The sequence below is a fragment of the Hypanus sabinus genome, chromosome 8, assembly GCF_030144855.1.
Source record: "Hypanus sabinus isolate sHypSab1 chromosome 8, sHypSab1.hap1, whole genome shotgun sequence".
In the NCBI taxonomy this organism is placed as follows: Eukaryota; Metazoa; Chordata; class Chondrichthyes; order Myliobatiformes; family Dasyatidae; genus Hypanus; species Hypanus sabinus.
Genome location: NC_082713.1, coordinates 154,239,450 through 154,257,669, shown reverse-complemented (window position 1 = coordinate 154,257,669; position 18,220 = coordinate 154,239,450). Strand labels below are relative to the sequence as shown.

General features: G+C 40.5%; 2 long non-coding RNA genes across 7 annotated transcripts in view; one reads left to right on the top strand and one right to left on the bottom strand.

Annotated features, from left to right (window-relative positions):
• The window catches only part of LOC132398611 (uncharacterized), a 94,546-nt gene that overhangs the window by 41,456 nt on the left and 34,870 nt on the right, over positions 1 to 18,220 (top strand). Inside the window, exons 2-3 of one of the 5 annotated variants that reach the window (XR_009513714.1) lie at positions 11,047 to 11,098; positions 12,753 to 12,879. The exons of 2 other annotated variants lie outside the window; for them this stretch is intronic. This is a non-coding gene — a long non-coding RNA (uncharacterized LOC132398611). Of the gene's footprint in view, positions 1 to 3,853; positions 3,994 to 11,046; positions 11,099 to 12,752; positions 12,880 to 18,220 lie in introns of those variants that run through there. 2 more of the 5 variants (XR_009513715.1, XR_009513720.1) reach the window with 2 other exon arrangements.
• Positions 1 to 18,220, bottom strand: part of LOC132398612 (uncharacterized) — a 55,038-nt gene that overhangs the window by 33,286 nt on the left and 3,532 nt on the right. The window contains exon 1 of one of the 2 annotated variants that reach the window (XR_009513723.1): positions 2,887 to 2,974. The exons of the other annotated variant lie outside the window; for it this stretch is intronic. This is a non-coding gene — a long non-coding RNA (uncharacterized LOC132398612). Of the gene's footprint in view, positions 1 to 2,886; positions 2,975 to 18,220 lie in introns of those variants that run through there. 2 annotated transcript variants of the gene reach the window in all.

Genomic DNA, 18,220 nt, shown 5'->3' with positions numbered 1-18,220 from the left:
GCAGGTGTTATGATTTCCTACATATCCATACAGACGGTTCAAAAGATCCAGTGACAAATTGTTCGGTTATCTCTGTTTACGTTCCAAAGCTTCAGGTGACTATTAAGAAAAGATTATCAGATATTCACATCTGAGATGGTTGCTATCACTCAAGTCTTGGAATGTGTTGAAGAAGTACCCCCTGAAAATGCAATTCCATGCTCTGATCCTTTCTTTATTTTGATATCTATTAAAGCAAATATTTCAAATTGTAGCTAGACATTCTTCTAGAGATTGGACAACATCTGTTGAGGCTGCAAGGTTTACGTTTGTGTATTGAGTTCTTATGGGTCCCTGCCCTTGTTGGTGTTGAAGGAAACTAGGTGGCAGACAATCTAACCACAATCACTTAAAATTAAGGATATAAATGTAGTGGTTCCTTTGCATAAAGGGGAGGAGAAAGCCATTATTAAAGATAATTTGATCATTGTGGCAACAAAGTTCGGGTAAAGAAAAGGACAGCATTTTTGTAAAATTCAGAAGATGGTGGGAGCTCAAGTGGGAGATGAATATAACTGGAACGAAAAAATATGTTTATGCATGGACATGCTAGATTGAATAATTCCTTGTTCAGAATTAATAGGCATGATACAGACATCTGTAAGGAGTGCACTTGTCATGAAACACTGCACCATATATTGTTTGAATGCAGTCCTATGAGATGGAAAGGAAACGTCTAATTGCAAAATCGAGATCTTTGGATCAGACACAGCTTAATATAACCATATAACAATTACAGCATGGAAATAGGCCATCTTGGCCCTTCTAGTCCGTGCCGACACTTACACTCACCTAGTGCCACTGGCCTGCACTCAGCCCATAACCTTCCATTCCTTTCCTGTCCATATACCTATCCAATTTTACTTTAAATGACAATACCGAACCTGCCTCTACCACTTCTACTGGAAGCTCATTCCACACAGCTACCACACTCTGTGTGAAGAAATTCCCCCTTGTGTTACCCTTAAACTTTTGCCCCCTAACTTTCAAATCATGTTCTCTTATTTGAATCTCCCCTACTCTCAATGGAAAAAACCTATTCACGTCAACTTGATCTATCCCCCTCATGATTTTAAATACCTCTACCAAGACCCCCTTAACCTTCTACGCTCCAAAGAATAAAGACCTAACTTGTTCAGCCTTTCCCTGTAACTTAGGTGCTGAAACCCAGGTAACATTCTAGTAAATCTTTTCTGTACTCTCTCTACTTTGTTGATATCTTTCCTATAATTCGGTGACCAGACCTGTACACAATACTCCAAATTCAGCCTCACCAATGCCTTGTACAATTTTAACATTACATCTTAACTCCTATACTCAATGCTCTGATTTATAAAGGCCAGCATACCAAAAGCTTTCTTCACCAGCCTATACACATGAGATTCCACCTTCAGGGAACTAAGTACTATTATTCCTAGATCACTCTGCTCTACTGCATTCTTCAATGCCCTACCATTTACGACGTATGTCCTATTTGGATTATTCCTACCAAAATGTAACATCTCACATTTATCAGCATTAAACTCCATCTGCCATCGTTCAGCCCACTCTTCTAATTGGACTAAATCTCTCTGCAAGCTTTGAAAACCTACTTCATTATCCACAACGCCACCTATCTTAGTATCATCTGCATACTTACTAATCCAATTTATCACCCCATCATCCAGATCACTAATGTATAGGACAAACAACATTGGACCCAATACAGATCCCTGAGGCACACCACTAGTCACTGGCCTCCAACCTGACAAACACTTATCCACCACTACTCTCTGGCTTCTCCCATCCAGCCACTGTTGAATCCATTTTACTACTTCAATATTAATACCTAACGATTGAACCTTCCGAACTAACCTTCTGTGTGGAACCTTGTCAAAGGCCTTACTGAAGTCCATATAGACAACATCCACTGCTTTACCCTCGTCAACTTTCCTCATAACCTCTTCAAAAAATTCAATAAGATTTGTCAAACATGACCTTCCACGCACAAATGGTTTGAATATAGTATAAATAATTTGTTACGATATCACTACCATCATAATGTATATTGTTGCGTATTTGACTTTCTGAAAAGCATTAGATTTTTTTATATTATTTGAGTTATTTTTTGGTGGGGGGTGGGATTAAGGTGAGTATACTTCCAGTCTCTTTACTCCACACTACACCTCAGTAGGTGGTCGTAATACACCTTATGTTAGTCTGCCAATCACTATTAAGCTTTACATGAAGAAGAAGAACTTGTTGTGGCAAGTTTACTTTCTATCTACTGTGTAATTGTAAGAACTTTGAGGTACTCAAAGTACTTGACTGGGAAGCCAGACAGTGTGATTTATTTTTTTGAAGGGAATACAGAAGAAGCACACCTTTTGTATTTCTATATTTGATTGTCCTTGTCTATCAGTAGAAATGCTCTAGCATTTGCGGCACAGTAGTATAGTGGTTAGCACAACACTTTACAGCACCAGCAAGCCAGCTTCAATTTGCACGGCTGCCTGTAAGGAATTTGTAAATTCTCCCTGTGACCATGTGAGTTTCCTCCGGGTGCTCTGGTTTCCTCCCACAGTCAAGAGATGTACTAGTTGGAAGGCTAATTGGCTTAATTGTTCCATGATTAGGCTAGGGTTAAATCTGGGATTTCACGGCTTGAGGGGTTGGAAGGGCTTATTTCGCACTGCATCTCAATAACAAATACAGGCCTCACCACTGTTTGACCAGCCTAAGCCAACAGAATGGTTAAAAGTACCTAAGATATTATATGTTTAAATACTAAGCAAATCCTTATGTTTAAAATATTAACATATTCATGAATAGATCAAAAGATGCTGGAAATAATAAGCACTTTGTTACTTGGCTTCTCTGCTCCTTGCATATGAGATTCCCTTGTTTTTCTCCTCTTCTCGTGCTTTGGATTCCTGTCCTCGGGGTTTTATTCAAACTCTCACTGAATGGCACGGCTGTGATTGGAAGCTCACCACATGGAGGAATGCGTGGCCAGAACCCAAGCCTTATCATTTTCAACACTCTGCAGGACAGTGCTCTAATTCGCTTTACAGCTACAATTGCCTGGTTATGTTTATGAAGGTAATTCCATTTATAGTCAAAATATTTGACTTAGAATGGAAATTGTTATTTGGAACAAAAGTTAAGAACATTCTCAGGCTAGTTTTCTTGGTTATATTGAAGTTCTTCTAAACAGACTGTAGAAACTAAACTAAACCATAGCATTTGATGGATTAAAAGACGATTACTCCGGTTAGATTCAAGACCTAGTAAGTATTTACCTCTGGCAATGCAGATGTATTTTAAAACTTAGCAAGGTTTACTTTAGAAAGGGTTGTTAAAGCTATGATCTCTAAGGTTTTATATAATTTACTTCTGGAATATTGGTAAAGTGCCAGACAATGTTTAGATCAGCATTCTGCAAAATCATCAACCACGATGCCGCTGTTCATCATCAACAAAATTTTGAAAGCCAAAGACACTATCAAATGAGCTTTGCCAGCTGTAAGTTTGCACAGTGGTTTCTTTCCTAGACACCACTGCGCACAGTAACTGATTCTACATGCTCTGAGGCATTTCAGGCAGTGATGTCTGGTGAATCATTTGCCTGGAATTTAGCATGCTGTAGCTGGGGTCATCTCCTTCCCACTGAGAAACTGCAACCAGAATGTGAAAAGGGCAACATTTTATTTGTAAAGTTACCTCCTGGGTGAGGACAGTCAGGAGGGAGGTCTTCACCAGAAGCTTTTATATGCCAAGTTACATAAAGTCACAGTTGCAAAGCCAGCTTTTGTGATTGAATCGTTGACAATCGTATAATGTGTACTGGGTGGGAACCTCTCTCATTACTGGCCCAAGTGTGGCTCTTTGTCATGTTCCATGTACTGTGAATCTGCATCATTCTACTTGGGGAGCCTGCTTGCCATTTTAGTGCAGTTTGAGCATTTAGAGCAGGTAACTCTTGGAATTAAAACAAACTAATTTAATATGTACTGTATGTTGTATGTTACAGAGGATTCAGAAATGATCTATAAAATGTTCTTTGAAAGAAAATATACTTTTAAAATGAGATATAATATAGGAGAGTATTTTGGACACTGCAAGGTAAGCTTATTGTTTCTGTTATCAGCCTACTGCTTTTGCATCCAATCAAGGAGTTAACTAATACAATAGCCAGCCATTGTATTTGGGCAGCTCTGAGCTGCACTCCTCCTGAACACTGTCAAAATCTGGACCTCCTTTTACACCGTGCCTTGAAGTTTTAATCTCATTTCATCTCCTCTCTTTTCACTTCAGTAATACTGGCCTCTCAGTCAGTTACTGACATCTTCACCTTTGTTCCTAAGCTTGATTAAAACATTATGGTATCACCAGTATCTTACCTCCTCCTTCCATAAACCCAACATCTAAATTTCTACATCTCGTAAGCTATGTATCTAATATCAGATCTTTTAGCCCACCATTTCGTATTCATTAGACAAGATTGATGCCTAAATCTCTGTATTTCAATTAAAAAATCTTTGCCACACCTTTAATTATCTTGAATGTAAATATAATTTCTTTCAAAGCATCATCCAACCACCCTGCTGAGTTTTTATTTCTTCTTGTTTATTGCTGTCTGTACTTACAACCTCTGGGATCACTCTATTTTGAATTCAGTCCCTAAACCCCAACACATCTTCACCTCCTCCAACTTTAAATTTTTCTCTATAACCCAGCTATTCCAATAAGCTTTTGAGTCAACACTTAAACTTCACTTCTTGGCTCCATGCTCATTTCTCACAGGCTCTTGTAAAGGACTTTTGGACAATTCTCTGCCAAAATCATTATATTAACATAAAGTAACAGACACAAGCAGCTGGAAGAACCTAACAGGTCAGGCAGCATCTATGGAAAGGATAAAGAAGTCAACATATTGGGCCAAATTCTGATGAAGGGTCTTGGCCTGAATCATCGTCTTTTTATTCATCTTCATAGATGTTGCCTAACCTGCTTAGTTCCTCCAGCATTTTGTGTGTGGTACTCTGGATTTCCAGCATCTGCAAATCTTGTGTTTATGTTAATGTAACTTGCTGTTGAATTAAACACCAACTATAATCCCTGAATTAGTTTACATTGTTTATCTTATCTCAATGATATTATTTTGCGAAATTGAGCCTCAAAGTGATTTGCTGAGCTCGTCAATTTTATCAACTTGCCTCCAACTTTCACCTTGCACTTAAATTGACTTGGTTCATCCCTGACACCTCCCTCCTCTTTCCTGATTGCTCAGTCTCCATCTGTGGAGACAAACTGTGAACTGATATTTTTTAGTACCAGATTCCCATGGTTTTCTCAACTATACCTCTTCCCACCCTATATCCTATAAAAAAAAAGTTGTTCCATTTTCTGTTTCTTTGCTTCTGCTGCATCTGTTCCCAGAATGTAGATGTCCATCCTAGACGTCAGAGCTGACCTCCTTCCTTAAAGAACAGAGCTTCCCTCCCTCCACTATTGATGCTACCTCACTCACATCTCCTCCACTTCCTGTACCTCTGCACACATCCCATCTGTCCACTGTCATGATAATGATAGAATCCCTCTCGTCCTCACCTACCACCTTCTCAGACACCGCATCCAACATATTATCCTTCACAACTTCCGCTATCTCCAAAGGGAGCCTACCACTAAACGTATCTTTACCTCTGCAGTCCATAGTGATCACTCCCTCTGTGATTCCCTTGTCCATTTGTCCCTCCCCACCAATGTCCCTCCAGGCCCTTATCCCTGCAAGTGACCTGTCCATGCACTTCCTCTCTCAGCTCCATTCAGGGCCCCCAAACAGTCCTTCCAGGTGAGGCAACACTTCACCTGCGAATCTACTGGAGTCATCTATTGTCCTTGGTGCTTCTGATGTGGCCTTCTCTACATTGGTAAGACCCATCATAAATTGGGGGCTGTTTCTTTGAGCACCTCTGCACCATCTGCCACAAGCAGGGCTTCTTGGTGGCCAAACGTTTTAATTCCAATTCCCATTCCCATTCCACTGTGCCAATCCATGGCCTCCTCAGGGTGGAGGAGCAACACTTTATATTCCTTCTGGGTGCTCTCCAACTTGATGGCATGAATATCAATTTCTCCTCCTGATGAAAAATTCCCCCTCCTCCAACCCCCATTCCCCACTCTGACCTTTCACTTCTTCTCACTTGCCCATTACTTCCCCTGGATCCTCTCTTCTTTCCTTTTCTCCTTTGGTCCACTCTTCCTCTCCTATCAGATTATTTCTTCTCCAGCCCTTGAACTTCCCCACCCATCTGGCTTCACCTATCACCTCCCAGCTGCCTCTTTCCCCTCCCCTCTTTTTATCCCGGCATCTTCCCCCTTCTCTCTCAGTCCTAAAGAAACTTCTCAGCCCAAAACATTGACTGTTTACTGTTTTCCATAGGTGCTGCCTGACCTGTTGAGCTCCTCCAGCATTTTGTCTGTCTTACTTTAGGTTTCCAGCATATGCAGACTTTCTTGAGCTTGTAAGTAGACAATTTACCTGAAGATAATCTGGTATTCGGATTGTTCCTTCCCTTTTATGGAAGAAGCAAGGGAAGCCCACTTACCAATGAAATGGCTATCATTTTACATTCTTGAATAAGGGGACTAATTATCTGCCCTAGCCATCTATAGTAACATCTTCGACTTGAACTGTGCAATTAATTTTTAACCTTTACTATCCTGCTTCCCACAAGTACTATGTGTTAACTAGCTGTACAAAACAAAAGATTATTGATCGAAGCAGCAGCTGCAATGTGGATAAAAACACAAAATGCTGGCAGAACTCAGCAGGCCAGACAGCATCTATGGGAGGAGGTAGTGAGGACTCCTGATGAAGGGTTTCGGCCCGAAACATAGTCACTACCTCCTGGCTGAGTTCTGCCAGCATTTTGTGTTTTTATTTATTTCCAGCATCTGCAGATTCAATGTGGATATGTTTTTGGGAGGTCATATGTAAGATGTGTGTCAGACCAGAAGGGTTGGTTAGATCTAACAAGATCTAAGCGTGAACTAAAACTTTAATCTAGCATTCCAGCATTTAGCATTCCTGACATAATGTTTGGTCAGCTGGATAGGATCATCTCCAACAATTTCTGGGTGGTAAACAACACTTGCAACCTCTTTTTCCATTCAAGAGGTTGGGAGGGGCGTTGTTATCCAAAGGTATTTTTAAGCAACATAGATTTTCTCTGATAGCAATGTGGGTAAACACAAAATTGAAATTCATCTGCCAATGAGTGGAAGCTCCCCTAGATGGTATCTATCTTTTTATTGAAATCAGGAAAAGCTTAGTTGCCAAATCTGTCCAAGATTAAGGCCATAGGTTGTCATAAGTAATTTCAATATTTTGAGACTTCCACTCACATCACATTGAGCTTCAGAAGAAAAGGAATGAATATCAGGCTTTCTTGTACATCTCTTGCTGACTGGGATAGGAATGTATAAATAATCCATGATTAATATGCTACAAAAATCAAATGTACCAATTACAGATTGATAAGAGTTCAACAAAGAATGCAAGAAATCATCAAAGACATTTTATACCATTCAACCAACTTAATATTACCAACTTGGGAGCACATGTTCTGGAAGATTTGCCTCTAGTTATAAACCAGCAACAATAATTGATGACGGCAATCTTAAAGCTTGTAAAAGATAATTACTTTATTTATCGCATCTTTATTTATTGAAGTGAGTGCGTGCTCTAACAGTGACTTTTTGCAATATGATCAAATTTCAGGTTTAATAATAGAAATTCATTGTCTCACTACTGGTTACAATATCATAATTCCATGTGCTGATCAATGCTCTAAGTTTTGTAGCAAGTTGATTAAATCTTTTTTATGCTGCTGAGTTGTTAAAAGCAAATCACTTGTACTGTAAGTTTGAGTTAAAATTCTGACTCTTACACTCTACAATTTGAATGGAGTAAAATCCTTCAACCTACCTCCCCCCAAATAAAAGAATCCGTGCTTTGAATTTCCTGTAGACTACCAATAAAAAATGTGCAACCATGCCTCCATTTAATTCTCACCTGTTGGGGCATATCTCTCCATATTTATCATAAAAATGAAAATCTAAATAAAATAGAAGGATGACAAGTATTAACTTTAGAACATTTCTTTGGAGTTTTGTTGGGTTAAATAAAAGTAGACACTTTGCCCTGAGAAAGGCTGAGAACTTGAGGAAATTCAATGGAAAGAGAACAAAGGAGGCTTAGATGAAGAGAAAGGGATGAAGTACACATTGAAGAAATCACTTCACTTGCTGTAGCGTGTTAGTGGCATAACAACAAGATTAATGAGGAGGAAATTGAATGCTTCAAGTGCAAAACAAATTATACTTGGAGATTCTTATAGATTGCAGTTTTAATCAACCGGGACCATTTCTTTCTCATTTATGTAAATATTGAAAGCAAAGAGAGTCCACGAACTGCCTAATCTGCTAAATGCTACCCGAGTTTTCTGCTTTTGTTTCTCAATGGTCCACAGATTTTATCGGCCAATGTAACAGTTTGAATTGTAGCCCGAGGGAACCTCTAAGGCACTGAGAAACATTTCTGGAGCTGGGCATGCCAGGCTCTTCTCAAGGCTGTCCTGCAAATCAGTCTGTAATCTAAAGGCACTAACCTTCTACCAGTGGTCTTCTAATCTTCTAATCCTCACCCCTTCTATTTCCTCTCCTCTGCCTTCTGTTCTCATCCTTGTTCTTCATCATTCACCTCCCAGCTATTGTTTAAAATTCAACTCTGTTATCAGCTGATCACAATGAACACCAACACCCAATATTAAAGGCTATGTTCAGCATGTTCCGGAGCCTTGGGAGCTGTCTACTGAAGCCTGGATTTTTCAGGGTCATTCCAGCATGTGAGATTTCATCATGTGGAATAACTCTGGTAGAAAATCAGCCCATTTGGTCTCAGTTCCCTCCAGGCTGGAAAGGGTAAATGTAGGTGGTGAGTCAGGCAATGTAGCAAACCACATATAATTCAGCCCATTGTCTTGGCACTCTGCTGCAATAGTTTTCTCACATAACGGCGTCATTGCTGATCAACCTGGCGTTTCTTGACAGTTACAAACATTATACGACTTAGCTAATTCTCCACAGTACACTTCCACAATCTAAATGTTCCTACACCAATTTCTTAATTAATTGCTGCCTAGAGGGAGAAACTATTTCAGCACTGACCAGTGATAAAACTTTTCATCTTCCTTGTTTGAAATTTCAGAATGGAAACATTAGCTCTGAGTCACTGGACTTCAGCTTAATTATTCTAAAGGATCTTAGTCACACAGCATGTTGAAACAAGAGTAATGAACTCCGCAAATATTTGACTGCAGGCCAGTATCCTTCATTGGTGTTGTGCTGGAGAGGGTAGAGATGGAAGGAAACAGGAGAACAAGATTTATATCTTTCAGCAATCTCAGTCTTCTGATCTGTGTGCCACAGGGCTGAGTTGTGAGATTTAATATAAATCCAGAGGTCTGGTCCAGTCAATCCTTCTGGCTGCAGACTGATGAACTATTATGCAACACTCACTAAATGTGCTGTTACTTTTTCAGCAGCTTCATTCTCAAATTGATCATGGTGTTTATTGTGCAGGAATTCCCAAACTGGGGTCCCTCCGACCCTTTGCAGAATGGTTTTGGTCCATGGCATAGAAAAGGTGGGAACCCCTGCTAAAGAGGGTTGATCATCCTGAGAGACATTGCTGACCACTCAAGCATACTCTTAGCCAGTGACTTAAAATTGCTAGTGAATTAGAAACGTTCTTTGGTTCATTTATTCTTTTAACTGTTTGGATTTCTTTACGATTAGAGTCCACTGGGAAGCAATTTGGTCAATTACACAGTTTTGTATTGTCAAATAGATATAATGTTCAGCGGACATTTTCTTAGTCTTTGAATGATGAAATTAATACTATAGACATAAAACATATCATTCATTTTATTTGTGGAATTTTCTGCCACAGGAAACAGTTGAGGCCAGTTCATTGGTTATATTTAAGAGGAAGTTAGATATGGCCTTTGTGGCTAAAGGCATCAGGGGGTATGGAGAGAAAGCAGGTACAGGGTTCTGAGTTGGATGATCAGCCATGATCATACTGAATGGCGGTGCAACTATTTTCTATGTTTCTATGTATAGTGTTACTTGCATCTTAGTTGGATATTCATTTATTTTTCCCTGTGCAGTATTCTTTAATACTGTATGATTGTTCTGGGCCCTTGTCTGTGTAAGCATTTGGATCAAGGCTAGTTGCTGGAAAATCCAGTAACACACAAGAAACAAGGTATCTGCCTGACTGACCCAGTCTTACACTAGGAAGGGCCCATCCTTAGTGCACTTGTCATTGTGAATGCACAGAAGTGATTAGGTGCTGTAGGTACAGGGTAGGATCATGGGGACCGTGAACTAAGTGAGGGTGGGTTGTTTATGGGATGAGAGATCAGGATTCAATGGGAAATTGTGGGTTTGGAAGTATGGTCAGGGGCATGTGAGAATGAGTAGGTTGGGTAGGTATTGGTGGGGGTTGGGCTATTGATGATCATTTTGAGGGAGCTACATAGTTATGATAGTTATTGAATCAACCGATTGTGTCAGCTATTCAGTGATTGCATAGGCTGCTGAGCTGGCCTTGGTGAATGTGGTTTGTCCCTGCAGTGAGAACAAGATATGCACATTGCTTAAGGGAGTCAGTGTGAAAGGGATTCCTGTCCCCCGGCTCAGTAGAATGGAAGTTGTCCCAGACTGGTGTTGCTCAATATTAAACACAAGCACATTGGAAATACTTAGCAGGTTAGGTAGCATTTGTAGGACAAGGATAGTGTTAATGTTACAGACCAATTATATTAACAATTTCTGTTATCACAGATGCTGTCTGACCTACTGAACATTTCCAACATTATTATATAAAACTTGCCAGCTTCACAGCCTTTTACTTTTTCAATATTCTGGAGAATAATAGGCTCCTCTCTGTATTAGTTCACCAGGTAAATGCAAGACCTGGAAAGAAAATCACAATTTGGAATTCATGGTGAGCCCCTGATTTTTTCCATTATCATTTATTTCTCATTGAAGTTGAATGATGCTGTGCACAAAACTAAGGAACCACACAATTTAATTTCTAAGTATGTATGCTAGTTAACTAAGTGTTGGGAAAATATACATATTCTTATTGAGCATTTGGGTTTCTAAACATTATTAATATTTCTATTTCAGTATAAGTTTTTGAACAGGTTAACAGAAATGAAGCATCTTGAATGATGAGAAGCATTATGTATTGCAAAGCTGAGGAAATCGTGCAGTGATTTATTATACGTAGAATAGTACAGCACAGGAATGGGTCCTTCAGCCCTCAATATTGGCCCAATTAGCTAAAAAGTAAATCAATAAAACCCTCCAAAGAGCAATCTTCTACCTACACAATATCCATATCCTTCTTTCTTCCTCGTGTTCATGTCCCTATCTAAACATCTCTTAAAAACTTCTAATATAGTTGCTTCTACCACTGTACCAGGCAGTGCATTCCAGACATCCATACTCTCTGAGTAAAGAAAAAACTTACCCCTCATATCTCCTTTGAACGAACCTCTCAGCTTCAGTGCATGCCTTGGGAAATTTCTCCCCTGGGAAAAAAAAAGTTACTCTGTGTCTACTCAGTCAATGCATCTCATAACCTTATAAACCTCTGTCAGATCTCCGCTCAGCCTCCACTGCTCTAAAGAAAACAATCCAAGTTTGTCTAGCCTCTCATGATAGCACGTGCCCTCTAAACCAGGCAACATCCTGGTGAACCTCCTCTGCACCCTCTCCAAAGCCTCAACATCCTTCGTGTAGTGGGGAGACCAGATCTGTATGTAATACTCCAGATGTGGCCTAACCAGAGTTCTATGAAGTTGCAGCATAACCTCTTGACTTTTGAACTCAATGCCTTCACTAATAAAAGCAAGTATTCCATGAGCCTCCTTAACTATGCTATCAACCTGTGTAGACACTTTCATGGAGCCAAAATCTCTCTGCTAAGCAACAATAAGGATCTTGCCCTGAGCAGTATACTGTCTCCTTGCATTTATCCTCCCAAGGTGCAACACCTCATGCTTATCTGGGTTAAACGCCATTTACATTTCTCTGCTCATATATGCATATATATTAAAAGAATGTTATGACATACAGAGAAAATTATGGCGACTTTATAATATTATTTTCTGTACAGAGAGCTCCTGCAGTATTTTTGATAAAGCAGGGTTCTTGAACATTCTTGGAAAACTTCAAATTCTTGTTCTTTTGAGTTTATTATTGTTGTCTATAGAAAATGGCCTGTTAAATTCCAGATTGAATATGAAGCAAATAGTTCTTCATAAATCAAATAACTGCTTTATTAAAGTTGCCAAGATGGAACACGCACACTGTCAATCCTCATAATGCATCTTTATTGACTTAAAGAATGTCATTAACTTTGCAGTAAATGTTGAAAATGGTTGTAACATGTACTACAGTGGTATGTTATCTGACTGTGCTTTGCAAACGTGGACTATATTATGGCACATTGTTTACTCGATGCAATGGCTGCCCATTAGTTTGTTCATGCTCCACCTTTGTAACTTAAGGTCTGATCAGATATAAGAGCAGTGATTGGATACACTGGTCATTTACAGTCATGACTAGCAGTCGGAATTTTCTGTTTACAGTGCCAGAACGTACAGCTCTTGTGGAGACAAAGTGCTGTATTCTCACCAAAGATACAATCCATCATACGGTGTGGCATTACAATTGTGCTGAAAGGAATATGGCAAATCAAAGCTGAGCATCTATCAGGTACTGTGAAGCACCAGCAGCATTGGAAAAGAATACCAGCACAATCTGTAACTTCAAGCCTGGCATGTCCCTCAATCTGCCAATGCTGTTAACCCAGAGATTAAACCTGGTTCAATGGACAGTGCAGAAGGCAACAGCAGACAAAAAGAAAAGATGTTAATCTGGTGAAACTGAGGCAAAGGTCAAAATGCATACCAGTTAGCAAGAAGTAGGTCGAGCTGACCATTCTCATATGTAGTGAATCAGATTAAAGATCTGCAGACTGGCCACATGTAGTAATAGATGTTGAATAAGGACAATCTATAAACATTCCCGTTCTCAATGAGGCTGGATCTCAGTATGACCACCGAAGACAAGGCTGAAGCATTTTCAATCATACTCATCCGCAACTGCTGAGAGGATTATTCATTTTGGTTTCTTCCTGATATTCCTGTCATCACAAAAATTGGTCATACCAATTCCTGTCTCTTGCACGTCACAGTTCCAGCATTTATTTTCCTCTGTGTTCATCTTCTTCCATTTATATCTCTCCCAGGTGGATAATTTCAGTTACTAAAACTTCAGTTAACAACATCACCATTTGCTTCAGATACTCTTGGCCTTGATCCTGTTACAGTCATTCTGTCATTCTCTCAACCCCTTCCCCTTCATTGCAATTTAAAACCTGATTGTGTTTGAACTTGTTCTAGTTTGATGAAAGATCATTGATCTGAAACTTTATCCTGTTTCTCATTCTACTAACTTCCTAGCTCCAGCATTATTTAAATATTACTTCAGCTGTTCAGCATCTACAGATTTCTGCTCTACACCCAGGAGTTTCCTATTCTAAGTTTCTACAGTACTTGTGGAGAAGGGGAAGGGTTTGAGAGAACAAAGGCCTTAGCTAAGCACACAAAATGCTGGAGGAACTCAAAAGGTGAGGCTCATATTGTTTTGGATTTCCAGCACCTGCAGACTTTCTCCTGCTTATAATGTAATGTATGGGTCTATTTCTTTTAGAGCAAGGCCCCCCGCAGCACTACACATTGATCTGTTGTCTGTACATGTGCTGTTGTCTACGCATACTCGTTGTTCTCTCTCTCACTGCCATGTGAATGCACCAGTTAAAGCCACCACCTGTGTGCATGCTTTTATTTAATATATCTGTAGTTGTGCACAGACACAACAAAATGGTGATGAAGTACAAACCCGAATGTCAGAAAATATCACGAACTGCATCGACAGTGACGGCACGATTCTGGCATGAAAGTGTAAGAGTTAAACAGTACGGAGAAGGCTGTCATGGCTGCTAACAAAGCCGTGAGTACAGTGCGTAGCAACAGTGAAAGACAAGTGAAAATAACATGATGAGGGCTTCACTCAGGAAAGTAAATGAATTTGATAGTGCTAATGAAGACTTGGAGTCGTATATCACCAGGGTTGAACTGTATTGTAGTGCGAAAAATGTGGAGGAGCTAAAGAAAGCCCCTGCAGTTACACCATAATGGGTGTAAGGATGTCGTCTCTTACGCAACCTAGTAACCCCTGAAAAGCCAGCACGGCTTTCGATGAAATTATTACAATTTTACAAAATCACTTGAGCCCTAAAGCATGGGCAATAGCTGAGAGATTTAGATTTTACAAAAGGAACCAGTCAAAAGATAAAAGCCTTTCTGAATACATTGCAGAACTGCACAAACTTTCCCAGTACTGTGACTTTAGAGATGGACTTTCTGATGCATTAAGGGACAGTTTGTAAGTGGCATGCATTGTTACGAATGTACCACAGCCCTGAAGGGTGCGGGGTAGCTCCCTCCTTTTTGAGAATCACAAGATCACTATTGAGTCAGTTCGGGAGACCCAGGAAATGAGAGAAAGACATGCAGAATCCACAAAGAGTTGGAATGTGTCCTGGCCTCCGAAAGATGGACCCATTGATACCGGCTATTGTCTCTTGGAGACGGAATTGTGTATTGAATCCTGTATGATGCATTGAAGCCCCAGGCAATGAACCGAGGGGGAGGTTGGCAGAGGGATTGCATCATCTCAACCTGATTGACATCTGAGACCCTGTGAGTCAGGATAAAAGAGGGTTTGTGGGAACAGCCCCTCAGACGCACCAGAAGAAACGCTAGCCATCCCGTAATAGTGGAAGCCGATGGGAAGGCCACGTGCGCCCTTTTCCATTTGCCCTGGAATCGGTGAGCCTTTACCACGGAAGAACGGTTTTTAGCTAACAACGGGGAAATCAACTCCCAACGACTCTTGAAGGATTGACATCATAAAAGGATTGGGCAAGTTTTAACCTGTCTTTCTCTCCAACCAAAACGCTGCAGCTTGAATGAACTAAAGTGACTTTTATATTTCCATCGGACAATACATTATCCCCTAGACAACGATAGAGCTATTTCTTATTGATTATTATTAGACCCGCGCTTTTAGATTTAGTATTGACGACGTATATCATCTGTATGTTTGCATTGATATTATTTTTGTGTACTTTTATCAATAAATACTGTTAAAAATAGTACCATCAGACTTCAACGGACCTCTCTATCTTTGCTGGTAAGTGACCCAGTTACGGGGTACGTAACAGCATAGTCAAAGCACTCAAAAGAGCCTATTTTCCAAAGGAGACCTAACCTTTGAATGGGCATTGAGTATTGCATATTATTAGAGACTGCAGCAAAGGATGCAGTAGAACTACAGAAAAGGAGGTTGGAATGTGAAATGCACAAAATGTCCCTGAATGGTGCAAAAAGGCAAAAATGTTATTGATGTGGCAAATCCTCCCAGGATACAAATGACGGTTGGTTCAAAGAAGAAGTGTGCAGAAAGTCACAGACAAGGTCATATGGAGAGAGTGTGCAAGGCAGACAAAAAGCACAACTGAATGAAACGTCTCAAATGCAAAATCAAGCAAGTACATAAAGTTACCGAATGTAAAACAGAATCAGACAACACAGAGTCTGGCAAAGGTGAACTGTCATGCCTAGAACTGCATAGTATTACTGAAGCAGATCACAAAATCATCTGGATCACAATAGATGTGTCTGGTTTAAAAATGAAAATGAAGCTGGATACAGGGTCAGCTTTGTCCAAAATTCCAGAGGCTAACTACAACAGACTCTTTCTTAGATGCCATTAGAGAAGACCTCAATGACCCTAAAGACTTACACAGGAAAAAAAAAGTGTCTCCCAAAGGTAAACTGAAAGTAAATGTGACATATGGAAGTTAAACACAACAGTTAGAGCTTTGTGTATTGAAAAGAGGAGGACCAACACTTTTCGGACATGAATGATTGAGAAAAGTCCAACTGGACAGGCACGCAATCAAAGTTCTCAGTGTGACATCAATAGGCATTGGCAGCCCAAATGGTAGCACGAACCAGAGACTGGCAGAGCTGCTTAATGCTAATGAGAAAGTCTTTGAGAAGGGAATGGGTAAACTCAAAGGCATGAAGGCCATAATTCAACTGGATGAAAAAGCAATACCAAGATTCCATAAAGCTTGTCCAGTGACTTTCACACTACGTCCTAAAGAGGATGCTGAACTGTACCACTTGGAGATATGCGGGATTCTCTTCATGGTTGAGTGGAATTATTGGGGCCACGCCCATTGTTCTGGTGATCAAGAAAAGGCTAGAGCCGTTTGCATATGTGGGGATTTCAAGGTGAGCATCTACCCAGTGCTCAGTACTATGCAGTATCTCCACCACAATTAGAAGACATTTTCACATCTCTGGCAGGTGGAGAGTGGTTTTCAAAGATTGCATTGTCACAAGTCCATCTGCAAATGGAGAGTGAGGAGTCAAGCAGGAAATTCCTCACAAACAACACTCACAAGGGACTGTTCCAGTATCATTGTCTGGTCTTTGGCATTGCATCAATTTGGCAGAGCAATGGATCAATTGCTCCACAATATCCCAGGAACACAATGTTACCTTGATGACCGGCAAAAATGATGAATAGCACCTCCAGAACTTTGGCAATGTGCTTTCCAGGCTGAGTGATATGGTCTGTGCACACAGAGAGAAAGTGAGTTTTTCAAGAATGAAATCTTGTGTTGTGGGCATGTCATTGACAAGCATGGCTTACTTAAGTCACAGGTGAAGACTGCAGGAGTGCTATAGGCACCCAAAACCGGAAAATGTGTCCCAACTCAGGTCATACTTGGGTCTTGTAAACTACTACCACTGGTTTCTCCCAAACATTGCCACAGTGCTACATTCATTGAATACATTGATACAGACATGAGCACAGTGGGAATGGTCAGAAAGATGTGAGAAAGTATTCAACGAAACAGAAAGACTAATGACATCTGATGAACTGCTCACCCATTTTGACCCACCCCTGCCCCCTCAGCCTGGTGTGCGATGCATCCCCTTATGGAATTATAGCCGTTTTGTCATACATCATGAAAGATGGATCTGAACACCCGATGGCACTTGCTTGAAGATCACCGATAAACGCAGAACGCAGTTACGTTCTGATCGATCAAAAGGCCCCTAGTCTAGTATGGAGAATAAAAAAATCCACCACTAACTCTATGGACAAAAGTTTATGTTAGTGACAGATTATCAGCCCCTTGTGTCCATTTTCACTCCCAGGAAGGGAATTCCAGTGATGACTGCTTCCCAGTTACAACGCTGGGCACTGTTCCTAGGAGCCCACTCTCATGATATAAGAGTTCAAGGATACTAAAGAACAAAGTAACGTTGATGGCTTGTTGCGTCCCTCCACTATTGGCAACTGAAGAAGAAAAGTCATCATACTGTGTCTCAGCAGAAGGGTTCCACACAGCATTGGTGGACCAGTTGCCAACAACAAATTCTGAAATGCAACGGGAAACAAGGAATGACCCGACATTGTCAAAATTCTATGAAATCACCATGCAAGGATGGCCAGCTCTTGGTAACCCTGTGTTTGCAGAGCTCTCAGTGAGACGAGACATGTCAAAGAACGCTGATGTGTGGATCTAGTGTTGTGGTTCCCTCCAAGCTGCGCACCAGAGTGTTAGAGAACTTGCATGAAGGACACCCGGGTGCAGTCAAGATGAAGAGTGTCACCCAGAGCTACGTGTAGTGGTTGGGAACAGATAGTCAGATTGAAGGCTTGGCTAAAAGCCGTTTAGGATGCCAAGAAGTTCAAAATGCACCCCCACAGGCACCATTACACCCGTGGGATGGCTGTCATTACCATGGCAAAGAGTATCTTTGCTGAGCCCTTCATAAACTCCATGTTTCTGATTGTTGTGGGCACTTAGACCAATGAAGTCAACCACCTCAGCAAAGAAGCGGCTGACCGGAACAAATTATGAGTGACAACAGACCACAATACATGTCAGAAGAATTTCAACTGT